This window comes from Hippocampus zosterae, chromosome 5 (genome assembly GCF_025434085.1).
Source record: "Hippocampus zosterae strain Florida chromosome 5, ASM2543408v3, whole genome shotgun sequence".
Classification (NCBI taxonomy): domain Eukaryota; kingdom Metazoa; phylum Chordata; class Actinopteri; order Syngnathiformes; family Syngnathidae; genus Hippocampus; species Hippocampus zosterae.
The window spans coordinates 27,803,514-27,822,574 of NC_067455.1; positions in this window are offsets into that span (position 1 = coordinate 27,803,514).

The following is a 19,061-nucleotide window of genomic DNA, read 5'->3' on the forward strand; positions in this document are numbered from 1 at the left end:
CCCGGCCCGCACCCCGCCATTGAGACTGCAAGGGAATTATTATTTTTTTATCTCTCAACCTGTCCAAGAGGCCTGCTGCCCGCCGCAATTGCCGCCGGGCCGGCCCGCACCCTGCCATTGAGACTGAACGGGAATTATTATTTTTTTATCTCTCAACCTGTCCAAGAGGCCTGCTGCCCGCCGCAATCGCCGCCGGGCCGGCCCGCACCCCGCCATTGAGACTGAACGGGGATTATTATTTTTTTTAACTCGGCCTCCGGGCCGGGGCGGGCTTCGCCCCCGGTACCTCCAGCCGCTTCTATTTACGCGCGCCGCGTTCCAACATATTCACCCCGGCCAAGAGGCCTATTCCCCGGCCCGCACCCCGCCATTGAGACTGCACGGGAATTATTATTTTTTTATCTCTCAACCTGTCCAAGAGGCCTGCTGCCCGCCGCACTCGCCGCCGGGCCGGCCCGCACCCCGCCATTGAGACTGAACGGGGATTATTATTTTTTTTAACTCGGCCTCCGGGCCGGGGCGGGCTTCGCCCCCGGTACCTCCAGCCGCTTCTATTTACGCGCGCCGCGTTCCAACATATTCACCCCGGCCAAGAGGCCTATTCCCCGGCCCGCACCCCGCCATTGAGACTGCAAGGGAATTATTATTTTTTTATCTCTCAACCTGTCCAAGAGGCCTGCTGCCCGCCGCAATTGCCGCCGGGCCGGCCCGCACCCTGCCATTGAGACTGAACGGGGATTATTTATTTTTTTAACTTGGCCGCCGGGCCAGGGCGGGCATCGCCCCCGGTACCTCCAGCCGCTACTATTTCCGCGGGCCGTGTTCCAACACTATTCACCCCGGCCAAGAGGCCTATTCTCCGGCCCGCACCCCGCCATTGAGACTGCACGGGAATTATTATTTTTTTATCTCTCAACCTGTCCAAGAGGCCTGCTGCCCGCCGCACTCGCTGCCGGGCCGGCCCGCACCCCGCCATTGAGACTGAACGGGGATTATTATTTTTTTTAACTCGGCCTCCGGGCCGGGGCGGGCTTCGCCCCCGGTACCTCCAGCCGCTTCTATTTACGCGCGCCGCGTTCCAACATATTCACCCCGGCCAAGAGGCCTATTCCCCGGCCCGCACCCCGCCATTGAGACTGCAAGGGAATTATTATTTTTTTATCTCTCAACCTGTCCAAGAGGCCTGCTGCCCGCCGCAATTGCCGCCGGGCCGGCCCGCACCCTGCCATTGAGACTGAACGGGGATTATTTATTTTTTTAACTTGGCCGCCGGGCCAGGGCGGGCATCGCCCCCGGTACCTCCAGCCGGTACTATTTCCGCGGGCTGTGTTCCAACACTATTCACCCCGGCCAAGAGGCCTATTCCCCGGCCCGCACCCCGCCATTGAGACTGCACGGGAATTATTATTTTTTTATCTCTCAACCTGTCCAAGAGGCCTGCTGCCCGCCGCACTCGCTGCCGGGCCGGCCCGCACCCCGCCATTGAGACTGCACGGGAATTATTATTTTTTTATCTCTCAACCTGTCCAAGAGGCCTGCTGCCCGCCGCACTCGCTGCCGGGCCGGCCCGCACCCCGCCATTGAGACTGAACGGGGATTATTATTTTTTTTAACTCGGCCTCCGGGCCGGGGCGGGCTTCGCCCCCGGTACCTCCAGCCGCTTCTATTTACGCGCGCCGCGTTCCAACATATTCACCCCGGCCAAGAGGCCTATTCCCCGGCCCGCACCCCGCCATTGAGACTGCATGGGAATTATTATTTTTTTTAACTCGGCCTCCGGGCCGGGGCGGGCTTCGCCCCCGGTACCTCCAGCCGCTTCTATTTACGCGCGCCGCGTTCCAACATATTCACCCCGGCCAAGAGGCCTATTCCCCGGCCCGCACCCCGCCATTGAGACTGCAAGGGAATTATTATTTTTTTATCTCTCAACCTGTCCAAGAGGCCTGCTGCCCGCCGCAATTGCCGCCGGGCCGGCCCGCACCCTGCCATTGAGACTGAACGGGGATTATTTATTTTTTTAACTTGGCCGCCGGGCCAGGGCGGGCATCGCCCCCGGTACCTCCAGCCGCTACTATTTCCGCGGGCCGTGTTCCAACACTATTCACCCCGGCCAAGAGGCCTATTCCCCGGCCCGCACCCCGCCATTGAGACTGCACGGGAATTATTATTTTTTTATCTCTCAACCTGTCCAAGAGGCCTGCTGCCCGCCGCACTCGCTGCCGGGCCGGCCCGCACCCCGCCATTGAGACTGAACGGGGATTATTATTTTTTTTAACTCGGCCTCCGGGCCGGGGCGGGCTTCGCCCCCGGTACCTCCAGCCGCTTCTATTTACGCGCGCCGCGTTCCAACATATTCACCCCGGCCAAGAGGCCTATTCCCCGGCCCGCACCCCGCCATTGAGACTGCAAGGGAATTATTATTTTTTTATCTCTCAACCTGTCCAAGAGGCCTGCTGCCCGCCGCAATTGCCGCCGGGCCGGCCCGCACCCTGCCATTGAGACTGAACGGGGATTATTTATTTTTTTAACTTGGCCGCCGGGCCAGGGCGGGCATCGCCCCCGGTACCTCCAGCCGGTACTATTTCCGCGGGCTGTGTTCCAACACTATTCACCCCGGCCAAGAGGCCTATTCCCCGGCCCGCACCCCGCCATTGAGACTGCACGGGAATTATTATTTTTTTATCTCTCAACCTGTCCAAGAGGCCTGCTGCCCGCCGCACTCGCTGCCGGGCCGGCCCGCACCCCGCCATTGAGACTGAACGGGGATTATTATTTTTTTTAACTCGGCCTCCGGGCCGGGGCGGGCTTCGCCCCCGGTACCTCCAGCCGCTTCTATTTACGCGCGCCGCGTTCCAACATATTCACCCCGGCCAAGAGGCCTATTCCCCGGCCCGCACCCCGCCATTGAGACTGCATGGGAATTATTATTTTTTTTAACTCGGCCTCCGGGCCGGGGCGGGCTTCGCCCCCGGTACCTCCAGCCGCTTCTATTTACGCGCGCCGCGTTCCAACATATTCACCCCGGCCAAGAGGCCTATTCCCCGGCCCGCACCCCGCCATTGAGACTGCAAGGGAATTATTATTTTTTTATCTCTCAACCTGTCCAAGAGGCCTGCTGCCCGCCGCAATTGCCGCCGGGCCGGCCCGCACCCTGCCATTGAGACTGAACGGGGATTATTTATTTTTTTAACTTGGCCGCCGGGCCAGGGCGGGCATCGCCCCCGGTACCTCCAGCCGCTACTATTTCCGCGGGCCGTGTTCCAACACTATTCACCCCGGCCAAGAGGCCTATTCCCCGGCCCGCACCCCGCCATTGAGACTGCACGGGAATTATTATTTTTTTATCTCTCAACCTGTCCAAGAGGCCTGCTGCCCGCCGCACTCGCTGCCGGGCCGGCCCGCACCCCGCCATTGAGACTGAACGGGGATTATTATTTTTTTTAACTCGGCCTCCGGGCCGGGGCGGGCTTCGCCCCCGGTACCTCCAGCCGCTTCTATTTACGCGCGCCGCGTTCCAACATATTCACCCCGGCCAAGAGGCCTATTCCCCGGCCCGCACCCCGCCATTGAGACTGCAAGGGAATTATTATTTTTTTATCTCTCAACCTGTCCAAGAGGCCTGCTGCCCGCCGCAATCGCCGCCGGGCCGGCCCGCACCCCGCCATTGAGACTGAACGGGGATTATTATTTTTTTTAACTCGGCCTCCGGGCCGGGGCGGGCTTCGCCCCCGGTACCTCCAGCCGCTTCTATTTACGCGCGCCGCGTTCCAACATATTCACCCCGGCCAAGAGGCCTATTCCCCGGCCCGCACCCCGCCATTGAGACTGCATGGGAATTATTATTTTTTTATCTCTCAACCTGTCCAAGAGGCCTGCTGCCCGCCGCAATCGCCGCCGGGCTGGCCCGCACCCTGCCATTGAGACTGAACGGGATTATTTATTTTTTTAACTTGGCCGCCGGGCCGGGGCGGGCATCGCCCCCGGTACCTCCAGCCGCTTCTATTTACGCGCGCCGCGTTCCAACATATTCACCCCGGCCAAGAGGCCTATTCCCCGGCCCGCACCCCGCCATTGAGACTGCACGGGAATTATTATTTTTTTATCTCTCAACCTGTCCAAGAGGCCTGCTGCCCGCCGCACTCGCCGCCGGGCCGGCCCGCACCCCGCCATTGAGACTGAACGGGGATTATTATTTTTTTTAACTCGGCCTCCGGGCCGGGGCGGGCTTCGCCCCCGGTACCTCCAGCCGCTTCTATTTACGCGCGCCGCGTTCCAACATATTCACCCCGGCCAAGAGGCCTATTCCCCGGCCCGCACCCCGCCATTGAGACTGCAAGGGAATTATTATTTTTTTTATCTCTCAACCTGTCCAAGAGGCCTGCTGCCCGCCGCAATTGCCGCCGGGCCGGCCCGCACCCTGCCATTGAGACTGAACGGGGATTATTTATTTTTTTAACTTGGCCGCCGGGCCAGGGCGGGCATCGCCCCCGGTACCTCCAGCCGCTACTATTTCCGCGGGCCGTGTTCCAACACTATTCACCCCGGCCAAGAGGCCTATTCCCCGGCCCGCACCCCGCCATTGAGACTGCACGGGAATTATTATTTTTTTATCTCTCAACCTGTCCACGAGGCCTGCTGCCCGCCGCAATTGCCGCCGGGCCGGCCCGCACCCTGCCATTGAGACTGAACGGGAATTATTATTTTTTTATCTCTCAACCTGTCCAAGAGGCCTGCTGCCCGCTGCAATCGCCGCCGGGCCGGCCCGCACCCCGCCATTGAGACTGAACGGGGATTATTATTTTTTTTAACTCGGCCTCCGGGCCGGGGCGGGCTTCGCCCCCGGTACCTCCAGCCGCTTCTATTTACGCGCGCCGCGTTCCAACATATTCACCCCGGCCAAGAGGCCTATTCCCCGGCCCGCACCCCGCCATTGAGACTGCACGGGAATTATTATTTTTTTATCTCTCAACCTGTCCAAGAGGCCTGCTGCCCGCCGCACTCGCCGCCGGGCCGGCCCGCACCCCGCCATTGAGACTGAACGGGGATTATTATTTTTTTTAACTCGGCCTCCGGGCCGGGGCGGGCTTCGCCCCCGGTACCTCCAGCCGCTTCTATTTACGCGCGCCGTGTTCCAACATATTCACCCCGGCCAAGAGGCCTCTTCCCCGGCCACACTCGTCCGCCGGGCCGGCCCGCACCCCGCCATTGAGACTGCACGGGAATTATTATTTTTTTATCTCTCAACCTGTCCAAGAGGCCTGCTGCCCGCCGCACTCGCCGCCGGGCCGGCCCGCACCCCGCCATTGAGACTGAACGGGGATTATTATTTTTTTTAACTCGGCCTCCGGGCCGGGGCGGGCTTCGCCCCCGGTACCTCCAGCCGCTTCTATTTACGCGCGCCGCGTTCCAACATATTCACCCCGGCCAAGAGGCCTCTTCCCCGGCCACACTCGTCCGCCAGGCCGGCCCGCACCCCGCCGTTGAGACTGCACGGGAATTATTATTTTTTTATCTCTCAACCTGTCCAAGAGGCCTGCTGCCCGCCGCACTCGCCGCCGGGCCGGACCGCACCCCGCCATTGAGACTGAACGGGATTATTATTTTTTTTAACTCGGCCTCCGGGCCGGGGCGGGCTTCGCCCCCGGTACCTCCAGCCGCTTCTATTTACGCGCGCCGCGTTCCAACATATTCACCCCGGCCAAGAGGCCTATTCCCCGGCCCGCACCCCGCCATTGAGACTGCACGGGAATTATTATTTTTTTATCTCTCAACCTGTCCAAGAGGCCTGCTGCCCGCCGCACTCGCCGCCGGGCCGGCCCGCACACCGCCATTGAGACTGAACGGGGATTATTATTTTTTTTAACTCGGCCTCCGGGCCGGGGCGTGCTTCGCCCCCGGTACCTCCAACCGCTTCTATTTACGCGCGCCGCGTTCCAACATATTCACCCCGGCCAAGAGGCCTATTCCCCGGCCCGCACCCCGCCATTGAGACTGCATGGGAATTATTATTTTTTTATCTCTCAACCTGTCCAAGAGGCCTGCTGCCCGCCGCAATCGCCGCCGGGCCGGCCCGCACCCTGCCATTGAGACTGAACGGGATTATTTATTTTTTTAACTTGGCCGCCGGGCCGGGGCGGGCATCGCCCCCGGTACCTCCAGCCGCTACTATTTCCGCGGGCCGTGTTCCAACACTATTCACCCCGGCCAAGAGGCCTATTCCCCGGCCCGCACCCCGCCATTGAGACTGCACGGGAATTATTATTTTTTTATCTCTCAACCTGTCCAAGAGGCCTGCTGCCCGCCGCACTCGCCGCCCGGCCGGCCCGCACCCCGCCATTGAGACTGAACGGGGATTATTATTTTTTTTAACTCGGCCTCCGGGCCGGGGCGGGCTTCGCCCCCGGTACCTCCAGCCGCTTCTATTTACGCGCGCCGCGTTCCAACATATTCACCCCGGCCAAGAGGCCTATTCCCCGGCCCGCACCCCGCCATTGAGACTGCACGGGAATTATTATTTTTTTATCTCTCAACCTGTCCAAGAGGCCTGCTGCCCGCCGCACTCGCCGCCGGGCCGGCCCGCACCCCGCCATTGAGACTGAACGGGGATTATTATTTTTTTTAACTCGGCCTCCGGGCCGGGGCGGGCTTCGCCCCCGGTACCTCCAGCCGCTTCTATTTACGCGCGCCGCGTTCCAACATATTCACCCCGGCCAAGAGGCCTATTCCCCGGCCCGCACCCCGCCATTGAGACTGCAAGGGAATTATTATTTTTTTATCTCTCAACCTGTCCAAGAGGCCTGCTGCCCGCCGCAATTGCCGCCGGGCCGGCCCGCACCCTGCCATTGAGACTGAACGGGATTATTTATTTTTTTAACTTGGCCGCCGGGCCGGGGCGGGCATCGCCCCCGGTACCTCCAGCCGCTACTATTTCCGCGGGCCGTGTTCCAACACTATTCACCCCGGCCAAGAGGCCTATTCCCCGGCCCGCACCCCGCCATTGAGACTGCACGGGAATTATTATTTTTTTATCTCTCAACCTGTCCAAGAGGCCTGCTGCCCGCCGCACTCGCCGCCGGGCCGGCCCGCACCCCGCCATTGAGACTGAACGGGATTATTATTTTTTTTAACTCGGCCTCCGGGCCGGGGCGGGCTTCGCCCCCGGTACCTCCAGCCGCTTCTATTTACGCGCGCCGCGTTCCAACATATTCACCCCGGCCAAGAGGCCTATTCCCCGGCCCGCACCCCGCCATTGAGACTGCATGGGAATTATTATTTTTTTATCTCTCAACCTGTCCAAGAGGCCTGCTGCCCGCCGCAATCGCCGCCGGGCCGGCCCGCACCCTGCCATTGAGACTGAACGGGATTATTTATTTTTTTAACTTGGCCGCCGGGCCGGGGCGGGCATCGCCCCCGGTACCTCCAGCCGCTACTATTTCCGCGGGCCGTGTTCCAACACTATTCACCCCGGCCAAGAGGCCTATTCCCCGGCCCGCACCCCGCCATTGAGACTGCACGGGAATTATTATTTTTTTATCTCTCAACCTGTCCAAGAGGCCTGCTGCCCGCCGCACTCGCCGCCGGGCCGGCCCGCACCCCGCCATTGAGACTGAACGGGGATTATTATTTTTTTTAACTCGGCCTCCGGGCCGGGGCGGGCTTCGCCCCCGGTACCTCCAGCCGCTTCTATTTACGCGCGCCGCGTTCCAACATATTCACCCCGGCCAAGAGGCCTATTCCCCGGCCCGCACCCCGCCATTGAGACTGCACGGGAATTATTATTTTTTTATCTCTCAACCTGTCCAAGAGGCCTGCTGCCCGCCGCACTCGCCGCCGGGCCGGCCCGCACCCCGCCATTGAGACTGAACGGGGATTATTATTTTTTTTAACTCGGCCTCCGGGCCGGGGCGGGCTTCGCCCCCGGTACCTCCAGCCGCTTCTATTTACGCGCGCCGCGTTCCAACATATTCACCCCGGCCAAGAGGCCTATTCCCCGGCCCGCACCCCGCCATTGAGACTGCAAGGGAATTATTATTTTTTTATCTCTCAACCTGTCCAAGAGGCCTGCTGCCCGCCGCAATTGCCGCCGGGCCGGCCCGCACCCTGCCATTGAGACTGAACGGGAATTATTATTTTTTTATCTCTCAACCTGTCCAAGAGGCCTGCTGCCCGCCGCAATCGCCGCCGGGCCGGCCCGCACCCTGCCATTGAGACTGAACGGGGATTATTTATTTTTTTAACTTGGCCGCCGGGCCAGGGCGGGCATCGCCCCCGGTACCTCCAGCCGCTACTATTTCCGCAGGCCGTGTTCCAACACTATTCACCCCGGCCAAGAGGCCTATTCCCCGGCCCGCACCCCGCCATTGAGACTGCACGGGAATTATTATTTTTTTATCTCTCAACCTGTCCAAGAGGCCTGCTGCCCGCCGCACTCGCTGCCGGGCCGGCCCGCACCCCGCCATTGAGACTGAACGGGGATTATTATTTTTTTTAACTCGGCCTCCGGGCCGGGGCGGGCTTCGCCCCCGGTACCTCCAGCCGCTTCTATTTAGCGCGCCGCGTTCCAACATATTCACCCCGGCCAAGAGGCCTATTCCCCGGCCCGCACCCCGCCATTGAGACTGCATGGGAATTATTATTTTTTTATCTCTCAACCTGTCCAAGAGGCCTGCTGCCCGCCGCACTCGCCGCCGGGCCGGCCCGCACCCCGCCATTGAGACTGAACGGGGATTATTATTTTTTTTAACTCGGCCTCCGGGCCGGGGCAGGCTTCGACCCCGGTACCTCCAGCCGCTTCTATTTACGCGCGCCGCGTTCCAACATATTCACCCCGGCCAAGAGGCCTCTTCCCCGGCCACACTCGTCCGCCGGGCCGGCCCGCACCCCGCCATTGAGACTACACGGGAATTATTTTTTTTTTTATCTCTCAACCTGTCCAAGAGGCCTGCTGCCCGCCGCAATCGCCGCCGGGCCGGCCCGCACCCTGCCATTGAGACTGAACGGGGATTATTTATTTTTTTAACTTGGCCGCCGGGCCGGGGCGGGCATCGCCCCCGGTACCTCCAGCCGCTACTATTTCCGCGGGCCGTGTTCCAACACTATTCACCCCGGCCAAGAGGCCTATTCCCCGGCCCGCACCCCGCCATTGAGACTGCACGGGAATTATTATTTTTTTATCTCTCAACCTGTCCAAGAGGCCTGCTGCCCGCCGCACTCGCCGCCGGGCCGGCCCGCACCCCGCCATTGAGACTGTACGGGGATTATTATTTTTTTTAACTCGGCCGCCGGGCCGGGGCGGGCTTCGCCCCCGGTACCTCCAGCCGCTTCTATTTACGCGCGCCGCGTTCCAACATATTCACCCCGGCCAAGAGGCCTATTCCCCGGCCACACTCGTCCGCCGGGCCGGCCCGCACCCCGCCATTGAGACTACACGGGAATTATTATTTTTTTTATCTCTCAACCTGTCCAAGAGGCCTGCTGCCCGCCGCAATCGCCGCCGGGCCGGCCCGCACCCTGCCATTGAGACTGAACGGGGATTATTTATTTTTTTAACTTGGCCGCCGGGCCGGGGCGGGCATCGCCCCCGGTACCTCCAGCCGCTACTATTTCCGCGGGCCGTGTTCCAACACTATTCACCCCGGCCAAGAGGCCTATTCCCCGGCCCGCACCCCGCCATTGAGACTGCACGGGAATTATTATTTTTTTATCTCTCAACCTGTCCAAGAGGCCTGCTGCCCGCCGCACTCGCCGCCGGGCCGGCCCGCACCCCTCCATTGAGACTGTACGGGGATTATTATTTTTTTTAACTCGGCCGCCGGGCCGGGGCGGGCTTCGCCCCCGGTACCTCCAGCCGCTTCTATTTACGCGCGCCGCGTTCCAACATATTCACCCCGGCCAAGAGGCCTCTTCCCCGGCCACACTCGTCCGCCGGGCCGGCCCGCACCCCGCCATTGAGACTGCACGGGAATTATTATTTTTTTATCTCTCAACCTGTCCAAGAGGCCTGCTGCCCGCCGCACTCGCCGCCGGGCCGGCCCGCACCCCGCCATTGAGACTGAACGGGGATTATTATTTTTTTTAACTCGGCCTCCGGGCCGGGGCGGGCTTCGCCCCCGGTACCTCCAGCCGCTTCTATTTACGCGCGCCGCGTTCCAACATATTCACCCCGGCAAAGAGGCCTCTTCCCCGGCCACACTCGTCCGCCGGGCCGGCCCGCACCCCGCCATTGAGACTGCACGGGAATTATTATTTTTTTATCTCTCAACCTGTCCAAGAGGCCTGCTGCCCGCCGCAATCGCCGCCGGGCCGGCCCGCACCCTGCCATTGAGACTGAACGGGGATTATTTATTTTTTTAACTTGGCCGCCGGCCCGGGACGGGCATCGCCCCCGGTACCTCCAGCCGCTACTATTTCCGCGGGCCGTGTTCCAACACTATTCACCCCGGCCAAGAGGCCTAGTCCCCGGCCCGCACCCCGCCATTGAAACTGCATGGGAATTATTATTTTTTTATCTCTCAACCTGTCCAAGAGGCCTGCTGCCCGCCGCACTCGCCGCCGGGCCGGCCTGCACCCCGCCATTGAGACTGAACGGGGATTATTATTTTTTTTAACTCGGCCTCCGGGCCGGGGCGGGCTTCGCCCCCGGTACCTCCAGCCGCTTCTATTTACGCGCGCCGCGTTCCAACATATTCACCCCGGCCAAGAGGCCTATTCCCCGGCCCGCACCCCGCCATTGAGACTGCATGGGAATTATTATTTTTTTATCTCTCAACCTGTCCAAGAGGCCTGCTGCCCGCCGCAATTGCCGCCGGGCCGGCCCGCACCCTGCCATTGAGACTGAACGGGAATTATTATTTTTTTATCTCTCAACCTGTCCAAGAGGCCTGCTGCCCGCCGCACTCGCCGCCGGGCCGGCCCGCACCCTGCCATTGAGACTGAACGGGGATTATTTATTTTTTTAACTTGGCCGCCGGGCCGGGGCGGGCATCGCCCCCGGTACCTCCAGCCGCTACTATTTCCGCGGGCCGTGTTCCAACACTATTCACCCCGGCCAAGAGGCCTATTCCCCGGCCCGCACCCCGCCATTGAGACTGCATGGGAATTATTATTTTTTTATCTCTCAACCCGTCCAAGAGGCCTGCTGCCCGCCGCAATCGCCGCCGGGCCGGCCCGCACCCTGCCATTGAGACTGAACGGGGATTTTTTTTTTTTTAACTTGGCCGCCGGGCCGGGGCGGGCATCGCCCCCGGTACCTCCAGCCGCTACTATTTCCGCGGGCCGTGTTCCAACACTATTCACCCCGGCCAAGAGGCCTATTCCCCGGCCCGCACCCCGCCATTGAAACTGCATGGGAATTATTATTTTTTTATCTCTCAACCTGTCCAAGAGGCCTGCTGCCCGCCGCACTCGCCGCCGGGCCGGCCCGCACCCCGCCATTGAGACTGAACGGGGATTATTTTTTTTTTTAACTCGGCCTCCGGGCCGGGGCGGGCTTCGCCCCCGGTACCTCCAGCCGCTTCTATTTACGCGCGCCGCGTTCCAACATATTCACCCCGGCCAAGAGGCCTATTCCCCGGCCCGCACCCCGCCATTGAGACTGCATGGGAATTATTATTTTTTTATCTCTCAACCTGTCCAAGAGGCCTGCTGCCCGCCGCAATTGCCGCCGGGCCGGCCCGCACCCTGCCATTGAGACTGAACGGGAATTATTATTTTTTTATCTCTCAACCTGTCCAAGAGGCCTGCTGCCCGCCGCACTCGCCGCCGGGCCGGCCCGCACCCTGCCATTGAGACTGAACGGGGATTATTTATTTTTTTAACTTGGCCGCCGGGCCGGGGCGGGCATCGCCCCCGGTACCTCCAGCCGCTACTATTTCCGCGGGCCGTGTTCCAACACTATTCACCCCGGCCAAGAGGCCTATTCCCCGGCCCGCACCCCGCCATTGAGACTGCATGGGAATTATTATTTTTTTATCTCTCAACCTGTCCAAGAGGCCTGCTGCCCGCCGCAATCGCCGCCGGGCCGGCCCGCACCCTGCCATTGAGACTGAACGGGATTATTTATTTTTTTAACTTGGCCGCGGGCCGGGGCGGGCATCGCCCCCGGTACCTCCAGCCGCTACTATTTCCGCGGGCCGTGTTCCAACACTATTCACCCCGGCCAAGAGGCCTATTCCCCGGCCCGCACCCCGCCATTGAGACTGCATGGGAATTATTATTTTTTTATCTCTCAACCTGTCCAAGAGGCCTGCTGCCCGCCGCAATCGCCGCCGGGCCGGCCCGCACCCTGCCATTGAGACTGAACGGGATTATTTATTTTTTTAACTTGGCCGCGGGCCGGGGCGGGCATCGCCCCCGGTACCTCCAGCCGATACTATTTCCGCGGGCCGTGTTCCAACACTATTCACCCCGGCCAAGAGGCCTATTCCCCGGCCCGCACCCCGCCATTGAGACTGCACGGGAATTATTATTTTTTTATCTCTCAACCTGTCCAAGAGGCCTGCTGCCCGCCGCACTCGCCGCCGGGCCGGCCCGCACCCCGCCATTGAGACTGAACGGGGATTATTATTTTTTTTAACTCGGCCTCCGGGCCGGGGCGGGCTTCGCCCCCGGTACCTCCAGCCGCTTCTATTTACGCGCGCCGCGTTCCAACATATTCACCCCGGCCAAGAGGCCTATTCCCCGGCCCGCACCCCGCCATTGAGACTGCATGGGAATTATTATTTTTTTATCTCTCAACCTGTCCAAGAGGCCTGCTGCCCGCCGCAATCGCCGCCGGGCCGGCCCGCACCCTGCCATTGAGACTGAACGGGATTATTTATTTTTTTAACTTGGCCGCCGGGCCGGGGCGGGCATCGCCCCCGGTACCTCCAGCCGCTACTATTTCTGCGGGCCGTGTTCCAACACTATTCACCCCGGCCAAGAGGCCTATTCCCCGGCCCGCACCCCGCCATTGAGACTGCACGGGAATTATTATTTTTTTATCTCTCAACCTGTCCAAGAGGCCTGCTGCCCGCCGCAATCGCCGCCGGGCCGGCCCGCACCCTGCCATTGAGACTGAACGGGATTATTTATTTTTTTAACTTGGCCGCCGGGCCGGGGCGGGCATCGCCCCCGGTACCTCCAGCCGCTACTATTTCCGCGGGCCGTGTTCCAACACTATTCACCCCGGCCAAGAGGCCTATTCCCCGGCCCGCACCCCGCCATTGAGACTGCACGGGAATTATTATTTTTTTATCTCTCAACCTGTCCAAGAGGCCTGCTGCCCGCCGCACTCGCCGCCGGGCCGGCCCGCACCCCGCCATTGAGACTGAACGGGGATTATTATTTTTTTTAACTCGGCCTCCGGGCCGGGGCGGGCTTCGCCCCCGGTACCTCCAGCCGCTTCTATTTACGCGCGCCGCGTTCCAACATATTCACCCCGGCCAAGAGGCCTATTCCCCGGCCCGCACCCCGCCATTGAGACTGCACGGGAATTATTATTTTTTTATCTCTCAACCTGTCCAAGAGGCCTGCTGCCCGCCGCACTCGCCGCCGGGCCGGCCCGCACACCGCCATTGAGACTGAACGGGGATTATTATTTTTTTTAACTCGGCCTCCGGGCCGGGGCGGGCTTCGCCCCCGGTACCTCCAGCCGCTTCTATTTACGCGCGCCGCGTTCCAACATATTCACCCCGGCCAAGAGGCCTATTCCCCGGCCCGCACCCCGCCATTGAGACTGCAAGGGAATTATTATTTTTTTATCTCTCAACCTGTCCAAGAGGCCTGCTGCCCGCTGCAATTGCCGCCGGGCCGGCCCGCACCCTGCCATTGAGACTGAACGGGAATTATTATTTTTTTATCTCTCAACCTGTCCAAGAGGCCTGCTGCCCGCCGCAATCGCCGCCGGGCCGGCCCGCACCCCGCCATTGAGACTGAACGGGGATTATTATTTTTTTTAACTCGGCCTCCGGGCCGGGGCGGGCTTCGCCCCCGGTACCTCCAGCCGCTTCTATTTACGCGCGCCGCGTTCCAACATATTCACCCCGGCCAAGAGGCCTATTCCCCGGCCCGCACCCCGCCATTGAGACTGCACGGGAATTATTATTTTTTTATCTCTCAACCTGTCCAAGAGGCCTGCTGCCCGCCGCACTCGCCGCCGGGCCGGCCCGCACCCCGCCATTGAGACTGAACGGGGATTATTATTTTTTTTAACTCGGCCTCCGGGCCGGGGCGGGCTTCGCCCCCGGTACCTCCAGCCGCTTCTATTTACGCGCGCCGCGTTCCAACATATTCACCCCGGCCAAGAGGCCTATTCCCCGGCCCGCACCCCGCCATTGAGACTGCATGGGAATTATTATTTTTTTATCTCTCAACCTGTCCAAGAGGCCTGCTGCCAGCCGCAATTGCCGCCGGGCCGGCCCGCACCCTGCCATTGAGACTGAACGGGAATTATTATTTTTTTATCTCTCAACCTGTCCAAGAGGCCTGCTGCCCGCCGCACTCGCCGCCGGGCCGGCCCGCACCCTGCCATTGAGACTGAACGGGGATTATTTATTTTTTTAACTTGGCCGCCGGGCCGGGGCGGGCATCGCCCCCGGTACCTCCAGCCGCTACTATTTCCGCGGGCCGTGTTCCAACACTATTCACCCCGGCCAAGAGGCCTATTCCCCGGCCCGCACCCCGCCATTGAGACTGCATGGGAATTATTATTTTTTTATCTCTCAACCTGTCCAAGAGGCCTGCTGCCCGCCGCAATCGCCGCCGGGCCGGCCCGCACCCTGCCATTGAGACTGAACGGGATTATTTATTTTTTTAACTTGGCCGCCGGGCCGGGGCGGGCATCGCCCCCGGTACCTCCAGCCGCTACTATTTCCGCGGGCCGTGTTCCAACACTATTCACCCCGGCCAAGAGGCCTATTCCCCGGCCCGCACCCCGCCATTGAGACTGCACGGGAATTATTATTTTTTTATCTCTCAACCTGTCCAAGAGGCCTGCTGCCCGCCGCACTCGCCGCCTGGCAGGCCCGCACCCCGCCATTGAGACTGAACGGGGATTATTATTTTTTTTAACTCGGCCTCCGGGCCGGGGCGGGCTTCGCCCCCGGTACCTCCAGCCGCTTCTATTTACGCGCGCCGCGTTCCAACATATTCACCCCGGCCAAGAGGCCTATTCCCCGGCCCGCACCCCGCCATTGAGACTGCATGGGAATTATTATTTTTTTATCTCTCAACCTGTCCAAGAGGCCTGCTGCCCGCCGCAATCGCCGCCGGGCCGGCCCGCACCCTGCCATTGAGACTGAACGGGATTATTTATTTTTTTAACTTGGCCGCCGGGCCGGGGCGGGCATCGCCCCCGGTACCTCCAGCCGCTACTATTTCCGCGGGCCGTGTTCCAACACTATTCACCCCGGCCAAGAGGCCTATTCCCCGGCCCGCACCCCGCCATTGAGACTGCACGGGAATTATTATTTTTTTATCTCTCAACCTGTCCAAGAGGCCTGCTGCCCGCCGCACTCGCCGCCGGGCCGGCCCGCACCCCGCCATTGAGACTGAACGGGGATTATTATTTTTTTAACTCGGCCTCCGGGCCGGGGCGGGCTTCGCCCCCGGTACCTCCAGCCGCTTCTATTTACGCGCGCCGCGTTCCAACATATTCACCCCGGCCAAGAGGCCTATTCCCCGGCCCGCACCCCGCCATTGAGACTGCACGGGAATTATTATTTTTTTATCTCTCAACCTGTCCAAGAGGCCTGCTGCCCGCCGCACTCGCCGCCGGGCCGGCCCGCACACCGCCATTGAGACTGAACGGGGATTATTATTTTTTTTAACTCGGCCTCCGGGCCGGGGCGGGCTTCGCCCCCGGTACCTCCAGCCGCTTCTATTTACGCGCGCCGCGTTCCAACATATTCACCCCGGCAAAGAGGCCTATTCCCCGGCCCGCACCCCGCCATTGAGACTGCAAGGGAATTATTATTTTTTTATCTCTCAACCTGTCCAAGAGGCCTGCTGCCCGCTGCAATTGCCGCCGGGCCGGCCCGCACCCTGCCATTGAGACTGAACGGGAATTATTATTTTTTTATCTCTCAACCTGTCCAAGAGGCCTGCTGCCCGCCGCAATCGCCGCCGGGCCGGCCCGCACCCCGCCATTGAGACTGAACGGGGATTATTATTTTTTTTAACTCGGCCTCCGGGCCGGGGCGGGCTTCGCCCCCGGTACCTCCAGCCGCTTCTATTTACGCGCGCCGCGTTCCAACATATTCACCCCGGCCAAGAGGCCTATTCCCCGGCCCGCACCCCGCCATTGAGACTGCAAGGGAATTATTATTTTTTTATCTCTCAACCTGTCCAAGAGGCCTGCTGCCCGCCGCAATTGCCGCCGGGCCGGCCCGCACCCTGCCATTGAGACTGAACGGGGATTATTTATTTTTTTAACTTGGCCGCCGGGCCAGGGCGGGCATCGCCCCCGGTACCTCCAGCCGCTACTATTTCCGCGGGCCGTGTTCCAACACTATTCACCCCGGCCAAGAGGCCTATTCCCCGGCCCGCACCCCGCCATTGAGACTGCACGGGAATTATTATTTTTTTATCTCTCAACCTGTCCAAGAGGCCTGCTGCCCGCCGCACTCGCCGCCGGGCCGGCCCGCACCCCGCCATTGAGACTGAACGGGGATTATTATTTTTTTTAACTCGGCCTCCGGGCCGGGGCGGGCTTCGCCCCCGGTACCTCCAGCCGCTTCTATTTACGCGCGCCGCGTTCCAACATATTCACCCCGGCCAAGAAGCCTATTCCCCGGCCCGCACCCCGCCATTGAGACTGCACGGGAATTATTATTTTTTTTATCTCTCAACCTGTCCAAGAGGCCTGCTGCCCGCCGCACTCGCCGCCGGGCCGGCCCGCACCCCGCCATTGAGACTGAACGGGGATTATTTTTTTTTTTAACTCGGCCTCCGGGCCGGGGCGGGCTTCGCCCCCGGTACCTCCAGCCGCTTCTATTTACGCGCCGCGTTCCAACATATTCACCCCGGCCAAGAGGCCTATTCCCCGGCCCGCACCCCGCCATTGAGACTGCAAGGGAATTATTATTTTTTTATCTCTCAACCTGTCCAAGAGGCCTGCTGCCCGCCGCAATTGCCGCCGGGCCGGCCCGCACCCTGCCATTGAGACTGAACGGGAATTATTATTTTTTTATCTCTCAACCTGTCCAAGAGGCCTGCTGCCCGCCGCAATCGCCGCCGGGCCGGCCCGCACCCCGCCATTGAGACTGAACGGGGATTATTATTTTTTTTAACTCGGCCTCCGGGCCGGGGCGGGCTTCGCCCCCGGTACCTCCAGCCGCTTCTATTTACGCGCGCCGCGTTCCAACATATTCACCCCGGCCAAGAGGCCTATTCCCCGGCCCGCACCCCGCCATTGAGACTGCACGGGAATTATTATTTTTTTATCTCTCAACCTGTCCAAGAGGCCTGCTGCCCCCCGCCGTCGCCGCCGGGCCGGCCCGCACCCCGCCATTGAGACTGAACGGGGATTATTATTTTTTTTAACTCGGCCTCCGGGCCGGGGCGGGCTTCGCCCCCGGTACCTCCAGCCGCTTCTATTTACGCGCGCCGCGTTCCAACATATTCACCCCGGCCAAGAGGCCTATTCCCCGGCCCGCACCCCGCCATTGAGACTGCAAGGGAATTATTATTTTTTTATCTCTCAACCTGTCCAAGAGGCCTGCTGCCCGCCGCAATTGCCGCCGGGCCGGCCCGCACCCTGCCATTGAGACTGAACGGGGATTATTTATTTTTTTAACTTGGCCGCCGGGCCAGGGCGGGCATCGCCCCCGGTACCTCCAGCCGCTTCTATTTACGCGCGCCGCGTTCCAACATATTCACCCCGGCCAAGAGGCCTATTCCCCGGCCCGCACCCCGCCATTGAGACTGCACGGGAATTATTATTTTTTTATCTCTCAACCTGTCCAAGAGGCCTGCTGCCCGCCGCACTCGCCGCCGGGCCGGCCCGCACACCGCCATTGAGACTGAACGGGGATTATTATTTTTTTTAACTCGGCCTCCGGGCTGGGGCGGGCTTCGCCCCCGGTACCTCCAGCCGCTTCTATTTACGCGCGCCGCGTTCCAACATATTCACCCCGGCAAAGAGGCCTATTCCCCGGCCCGCACCCCGCCATTGAGACTGCAAGGGAATTATTATTTTTTTATCTCTCAACCTGTCCAAGAGGCCTGCTGCCCGCTGCAATTGCCGCCGGGCCGGCCCGCACCCTGCCATTGAGACTGAACGGGAATTATTATTTTTGTATCTCTCAACCTGTCCAAGAGGCCTGCTGCCCGCCGCAATCGCCGCCGGGCCGGCCCGCACCCCGCCATTGAGACTGAACGGGGATTATTATTTTTTTTAACTCGGCCTCCGGGCCGGGGCGGGCTTCGCCCCCGGTACCTCCAGCCGCTTCTATTTACGCACGCCGCGTTCCAACATATTCACCCCGGCCAAGAGGCCTATTCCCCGGCCCGCACCCCGCCATTGAGACTGCACGGGAATTATTATTTTTTTATCTCTCAACCTGTCCAAGAGGCCTGCTGCCCGCCGCAATTGCCGCCGGGCCGGCCCGCACCCTGCCATTGAGACTGAACGGGGATTATTTATTTTTTTAACTTGGCCGCCGGGCCAGGGCGGGCATCGCCCCCGGTACCTCCAGCCGCTACTATTTCCGCGGGCCGTGTTCCAACACTATTCACCCCGGCCAAGAGGCCTATTCCCCGGCCCGCACCCCGCCATTGAGACTGCACGGGAATTATTATTTTTTTATCTCTCAACCTGTCCAAGAGGCCTGCTGCCCGCCGCACTCGCCGCCGGGCCGGCCCGCACCCCGCCATTGAGACTGAACGGGGATTATTATTTTTTTTAACTCGGCCTCCGGGCCGGGGCGGGCTTCGCCCCCGGTACCTCCAGCCGCTTCTATTTACGCGCGCCGCGTTCCAACATATTCACCCCGGCCAAGAGGCCTATTCCCCGGCCCGCACCCCGCCATTGAGACTGCACGGGAATTATTATTTTTTTTATCTCTCAACCTGTCCAAGAGGCC